Genomic DNA, 8,026 nt, shown 5'->3' with positions numbered 1-8,026 from the left:
AATTACTTAAATATATTTTAGTGTTAATTGTTGGTACAAAATAGATTGAAATTACTTTTAAATTTATTAATTGTTATATGAGAGAATTATTAATTTTTTTCTAAATTGAAATAACCAATTAGTTGCACTTCATTTTTATTTTTGTGAGAATATAATAATTATGTTAGTTTAGTTAAAATTTTAAATATCTTCATTTCATTTTAAAACTACTTACTTAAATATATTTTAGGAAAAAATGTTGGTGGAAAAAGAAATTGAAAATATTTTTTAATTTATCAAAAATTAATCATCACAGTAGGTTTTATTAATTTTCATTAAATTGAAATAATATATTAATTACATTAATTTTAGTTTAAGTTGTAAAGACCCGAACCCATAAAATGAGGAAATAAATCTGAAAAGGGTAAAAAGGTAATTTTGGCAAGCTTCGTCGATGAAACCAAGGTTCTCGTTGACGAATGTCCTCTAAGGATTCGTCACCGAAATTCGGAGCCTCGGCAACGAAGAGATCCCGATCGATAAGAAAAATATCAAATTAGGACTCGTCGATGAATGCCCTGTAAGGTTTGTCGTCGAAATTCAAAGCCTCGACAATGAAAAGATCCAGAGCGGCTAGAAAAATATCGGGTTGGTGTTCGTCGACGAACAACCTTGGTGGTTCATCGACGATCTTAACGAGGTCAAGGGGTCTATAAATATCATTTTTTAATTGCTTAATGGTTTAGAAATCACAAAAACTCTCTCTCTCTCTCTAGAACCAACAAACTCTCTCTCTCTCTCTCTCTCTCTCTCTCTCTCTCTCTCTCTCTCTCTCTCTCTCTCTCTCTCTTTGATCCTTCGCTATTCGTCACCCAAATCCATGATTCGACGTTATTACGTGGATTAGGGGGAAAACTTCTATGATTATAGCAGATCGGATCTTCATTTTGAGGATTTCCGAGTTTCATCCCAAAATCAAGGTAAGGGTCTAAGTTCGTTTTTGGTTCATTGGATCTGTAGTAAATAGGATTGTGTTGAAGTACTGTTCTTTGGTTTATAGGTTCTGAGAACTCGGTTCGCTGTTTTGGAGTCGTGTAGCTCGTTCGGAGTTCGGGAAAAGGTAAAGGGATTTGTTTACATAGTCTTTTTAGAAAACTAAAACTTTAGAAAGTTAGCTTACGTTTATATGTATGGTATGACTACTTATTTGCAAAGTTTCACATGATAAAAATGTCAGTTTTTCGGTTTTACGTTTTTTGGTAAAAAATCGAGTTTTGGCATATGATCTCTAAACTTTTCAAAACTACTTTATTTGCATTAAACCTAATGTAGGAGATGCCTAGAACCCTTGTTTTATGTTTAAATGATTTATGAATTTGAAACAAGTTATTATGTTTTACTATAAATTGTTTATATAATATAGGGACCGTAGCTTGTTACTATGAGAGCCTTGTGAAGCTCAACGTATTATGAAAGTCTTAAAAAGCTTAATGTTATTATGTAAGTGCGGTACCGTTGCTAGAAATGAGATACAGTGCAACCACACATCTGATTCTCAGTGTGGGTATCTATGCAGTCGTTTTGGTACGAAGGGTCACTGGTTGATCACGAACCAGGGTGGTGATGGCCAAGACGGACTGAAGTAAATTACGATGTCTAGCAATGCCTGCACAAACAGGGCTCGATTAGTGCTTTATTATCGCACAACCCGCGCCATGGGGTAGTGTTGACATAATTATTATTATTTTAAAGTTGGACAGTGTTCTAAATATACATATGCTTGATTTAAAAACAAAAATGGGCAAGTCATAGGTTTGAGTACCGGGCGGAGGGATTGTACAATGTATGAGCCTGTACCCTACCCTAACCTCGGGAACTCTCGCTTGTTATGATGCTGATTTATCTATTACATGATTTATATATAGGAGATATACTATAATATAGGAGATATATATATATATATATATATATATATATATATATATATATAAAGCAGTTACATATAAAGCATGTTCTCAATACTATAATATAGGAGATCTCCTATATTATAGTATTGAGAACATGCTTTATATGTAACTGCTTTCAAGTGGAATAAACACATGTTGTCACACACTGATGTAATATCTTCCACCTTACTGATAAGTGTCTCACCCCAACTTACAACTTTTGTTTCAGGTCCTTCAGGAAATAGGTCATAGGCTTTTAGAGGGACGTCAAAACTTAGTACTATTTTTAGCTTACGTAAGTGTTTTGTATATGTACTGGACTTAGTTCAGGTGGTCTTTTTGGGAATGTAATACAGGTTATGTTTTAAGTACGATAATATGTATGTAAGGATACAGTTAGAAACTCTAGTGTGTCTATTAGAATTCATATGAATGTTTATGTTTTTCGCAATGTATGAAAGCATAGATTTGTATGAATACACCCATATGTCCCTGTTTAGGGTAGGTAGTATATGTATGTTATCAAATATGTGCAGACTATGTATGAATAGTAGCTCTTCGGGCCCACCTACTGGGTCAGGGCGTTACAGATATTAGAACGATAGCCAGCCGAAAGTGTGATAAGATTCACACTGCCTGGTTATGGATATGCTCGGAACTTAGGTTGTTAGGTTTTGTAGCCTAGACTTTACGAGAGTATAGGATGAGAATAAGATTTTCGAATTTTGCTTTGTAGACTTGGAGACAGAAATTCATTGACCGACTTCTGTGTTTTTCTAGATCAGCCGACAGTTCAAAAAATCACGGCAGTCCATTGATGATTTTTATTTCTGAGTGGAGGGGCAGAACTTGAGATAGAATGAGAATTTTGAGCTATCAGGGTATGTCAATATTGGGAATGTTAAACTAGTTTTATATTATGTTAACATAAGCTGTTATGAAGGTTATTAAGTTCTAAGCAAGTTTCTCAATTATTTCTTCAGGATGGAGTCCAGGGATATTATTGCCAACGTTGGAGGCAGTAACAACGAAGGGGTTGGCCATGAGGCCGGTAGTGACTCCATGAGTGTACTGTGAGATTTCGCATAACATCTTATGGCTGAGGTGGTGCGAACAAACAGGGGGTAGGACCGCCCTATGGCTGAGTTGGGTTGTTTTATCAACCAATTCACTAGACTGAAACCTTTTATTTTCATAGGAAGTGCAGATCCAATTCGAGCTGATGTTAGCTTTGGTGTATTCCCAAGAGGGGGGTGAATTAGGTATTTTAAAAATTATCACCTAGGTCAATCGGTTTAACAATAGTATTACTCAACCTAGGGTCTGTCTATGCAATTATAAACCCAATCATTCACAATAGTAAAATATAAACATTCATGTACTAGAATTTAAAATGCGGAAATTAAAAGCACGCACAAGAAATGTTATCGGGGTTCGGCCAACTGTGCCTACGTCCCCGCCTCTAGCTTGCAAGCCTGAGGATTCCACTAAAGCTCACTTAACGGGTGGAGCAGCAACAGTTACAACCAGGTTAATTAATGGGGCTGACCTCAACCAACACGCCTTACGAAGATGGTGCACCTAACTTTCCTAATCGGGTCTAAGCCAATCCAAGACTATTCCATATGGCTAGTCTCCCACTTCAGGCCCATGCCTGAAATACAACAGATGTAAAATTTTATGTACACTAAAATGTACTTTTCAACTAAGCAAACTATGTACTACAATACGCACAGTATAATCAATGCACCTCAAGTATGTATGAACTATAAGCTCGGTGCTCTACGTGTGCAATCAACACTCAATAAGATGTATAATCTCAAATATGTGCAGAGTGTACCACGTCCTTACCAGGTTGTCCCTCTTGCTGCAAGCCTCATTTAGGGAAGTGTTTGATGGGTTTAAGGGTTTGTTATCGGTGTGGCAAACCAGGATATGTGGCACGCAATTGTAGCACGCCGAGTGGCAACGCACCCCCACAGCAGCCATATAGAGGAGGTGCACATGCGTAACATGGTGGTTATCAAGGGGGTACAACCCAGGCAAGGGTGTATTCCCTAACTCCTGGCGACACTGAGAACGCTGGAGATGTTGTCACAGGTATCATTTACATGCTTTCCAATAAAGTTGTTATATTATTCGATTCAGGGTTAATGCATTCCTTTGTCTTCCCGAGATTCATTAAATTGTGTGGATTAGAGGTTCAACTGTTAGGTAATGAACTGGAAGTGGCTATGCCATCAGGGTCAGTAGTCGTATATAGTAAAGTAATAAGTGTCTTCCCAATAGAAATTCAGAAGAGGGTACTACCAGTCAATCATTTTGTGTTTGACATGTATGACTTCGATATCATCCTAAGGATGGACTGGTTATCTACTAGTTATGTCAGTATCAATTGCCATAGGAGAGAGGTGGGGTTTAGACCTCAAGGGGAACAGGAATTCAACTTCATAGGATCGTGTGTGCGTTCAACACCACAGATCCTTTCAGTTATGCAAGTTAGGAAATTACTTCTAGATGGATGTCAATGGTATCTGGCATTTGTGAAAGACACGCCAAAAAAAGAACATAAACTGGAGGGGATTCCTATAGTGTTCGAGTTCCCATACATGTTTCCAAAGGACTTGCTAGGATTACCTCCAGATCGTTAGGTGGAGGTTGTTATAGAATTGATTCCAGGTACGACACCAATATCGAAGGCTCCATATCGTATGACTCTAACTGAATTAAGAGAGTTGAAGGAGCAGCTATAGGAACTACTAGATAAAAGGTATATTCGACCGAGTGTTTCATCCTGGGGAGCACCGGTGTTCTTTGTAAAGAAGAAGGATAGGTCAATAAGGATGTGCATCGACTATAGAGAGCTTAACAAGATGATGATCAAGAACAAATACTCACTACCCAGGATTGATAATTTGTTTGACCAGCTACAGGGCACACATATTTTCTCTAAGATTGATCTACGATTTGGGTATCACCAGATGAGGGTGAAATCGGAGGACGTTCTGAGGATAGCTTTCTGAAGCCGGTATGGCCATTACGAGTTCATGGTTATGCCATTCGGTCTGACAAATGCACCTACGACATTTATGGATATGGAAAGGTTGGGCTTGGATGTAGTGGGAGGAAATCTCTAAGCTCTTCTTGCTAGCTTGGTGGTACAGCTGACCTTGTAGGATAAGATCTGAACAGCTCAGAAGGAAGACGAAGAATGAGTAAAGGTTATGTAATAAATTGGGCTAGAGCCTCTATATGGGTGGTTGCCTACTCTTCTATAGAACTAAGTTGTAAGGTGAGGTTATGCTTAGAAAATAGTTAACAAATTTTAACGATGAAATTTTTATAAGGAGGGAAGATTGTAGAGACCCGAACCCATAGAATAAGGAAACAAATTAGAAAAGGATAAAAAGGTAATTTTGGCAGGCTTCATCGACGAAGCCAAGGTTATCATCGACGAATGCCCTCTAAGGATTCGTCGCTGAAATTTAGAGTTTCGGCGATGAAGAGATCCCGACCGATAGGAAAAATATTAGACTAGGATTTGTCAACGAAGGCTAGGTTCTCGTCAACGAATGTCGTGTAAGGTTCATCATCGAAATTCAGAGCCTCGGTGACGAAAAGATCCAGAACGGTTGGAAAAATATTGGGTTGGTGTTCGTCGATAAAGGAAGAGGTTCGGCGACGAACAACTTTGGTGGTTCATCGATGAAGGCACCGACTCATCGACGAACTTGACCGAGTCAAGGGGTCTATAAATATCATTTTAGTTGCTTAATGGTTAAGAAATCACAAAAGCTCTCTCTCTCTCTCTCTCTCTCTCTCTCTCTTCGATCCTTCGCTGTTCGTCACCCGAATCCACAATCCGACATTACTATGTGGATAAGGGAGAAAACCTCTATGATTATAAAGAATCAAATCTTCATTTTAAGGATTTCCTAGTTTCATCCTGAAATCGAGGTAAGAGTCTAAGTTCGTTTTTGCTTCAGTAGATCTATAGTAAATAGGATTGTGTTGAAGTATTGTTATTTGGTTTATAGGTTATAAGAACTCGATTCATTGTTTTGGAGCTGTATAGCTCGTGTTTCGGAGTTTGGGGAAAGGTAAAGGGATTTGTTTACATCAGTCTTTTTATAAAACTAAACCACTAGAAAGTTAGCTTTCGTTTATACGTACGATATGATTGCTTATTTGTAAAGTTTCGCTGGATAAAAATGTTGATTTTTCGGTGTTACGGTTTTTGGTAAAAAGTCGGGTTTTGGCCTATGATCTCTAAACTTTCCAAAACTACTTTATTTGTATTAAACCTAATGTAGGAGATGCTTGGAACCCTTGTTTTTTGTTTAAATGATGTTTTTGAACTATATACTATGTATGGTCTATTTTTACCCAAATGAGTGTGACATATGTTATGGAATGAAATATGTGTAACTGATTAATACGTATATGAATTATGGGAACTGAAGTTCCAAATTGTTATAAGAAAATGTGGAAAACAGGTGTTGGTTAGATACCGAACTTTATATGTGAAAGGGCTAAACTGAGAGGGTGTGTGTCAATTTATACTTCAATTTGAATGAAAGAAAGATGTATGAAAGAATGCATGAATGAGATTGTGAAAATACTAGAACTATACAACTGATTTATGATTTAAAACAGGTTATTATGTTTTACTATAAATCGTATATATAATATTGGGACCGCGGCTTGTTACTTTGAGAGCCTTTTGAAGCTCAACGTATTATGAAAGCCTTAAAATGCTTAATGTTATTATGTAAGCGCGGTACCGTTGCTAGAAATGAGATACAATGCAGCCACACATCTGATTCTCAGTGTGGGTATCTATGCAGTCGTCTTGGTACAAAGGGCCACTGGTTGATCACGAACCAAGGTGGCGATGGCCAAGACGGACTGGAGTAAATTACAATGCCTGGAAATTCCTGCACGAATAGGGCTCGATCAGTGCTTTATTATTGCACAGCCCGTGCCACGGGGTAGTGTTGGCATAGTTATTATTGTTTCAAAGTTGGACAATGTTCTAAATATACATATGTATGATTTAAAAACAAAAATGGGCAAGTCACAAGTTTGAGTACTGGGTAGAGGGATTGTATAGTGTATGAGTTTGTACCCTACCTTAACGAGAACTCTTACTTGTTATGATGCTAAATTAGCTATTGCAGGATTTATATCTATATATCTCCTATATTACAGTATTGAGAATATGCTTTATGTATAATTGTTTTCAACTGGAATAAAACACATGTTGTCACACATTGATGTAATATCTTCCACCTTACTGAAAAGTGTCTCACCCCAACTCTGGTATGTCTATTAGAATCCATATGAATTTTTATGTTTTCCATAATGTATGAAAGCGCAGATCTGTATGAATACACCTGTATGTCCCTGTTTAGGGCAAGTTGTCCATATATGTTATCAGATATGTGGAGACTATGTATGAATAGTAGCTCTCCGAGTCCACCTACTGGGTCGGGGCGTTACATAAGTCATGGATTATCATTTTGAAATAATATTTACTTGGGTAACTTTTTTTAATATTGGTTAGTGAACAATATTTACTCTGATTTTAAATTGATCATAGTAATTATAATTAAAAGTTACATAATATATAATTAGAGATAATAATGAATGTTGCATATATTAGTGAGCAATATTTATGTTGGTTATGTTAAGTATTAGTTTATTTCGAGAAATAAAAATTAATATTAGGTTCGTTATTTTAAGACTAAGTTTAGTTCGTAAAAACACAGTTAATATTCATTAGTTTCATTAAAAATATTACATATATTAAATAGATATTTTTGACTTAGTTATTAGTAATTATAATTAAGTTTTAGCGATAGTTATTTAGTTTTCCTAATTTAGAAAAAGTATTAGTGAGCAATATTTATGTTGGTTAGGTGATTTCAAGAAACGAGAAGAACAATTAGTCTCGTTATTTTAAGGTTAAGTTTAATTAGGTGAATTATAGTTAACATTCGTTAGTAGTCACTTAGAATACTGCATATATTAAATAGTGATTTTGCGGCTTAGTTATTAGTGATTATAATTAAGTTTTAGTGATAGTTATTTAGTGTTTG

The sequence above is a fragment of the Malania oleifera genome, chromosome 4, assembly GCF_029873635.1.
Source record: "Malania oleifera isolate guangnan ecotype guangnan chromosome 4, ASM2987363v1, whole genome shotgun sequence".
In the NCBI taxonomy this organism is placed as follows: Eukaryota; Viridiplantae; Streptophyta; class Magnoliopsida; order Santalales; family Ximeniaceae; genus Malania; species Malania oleifera.
The sequence above is the reverse complement of the archived record's forward strand: the minus strand, read 5'-3'. Positions refer to the sequence as shown.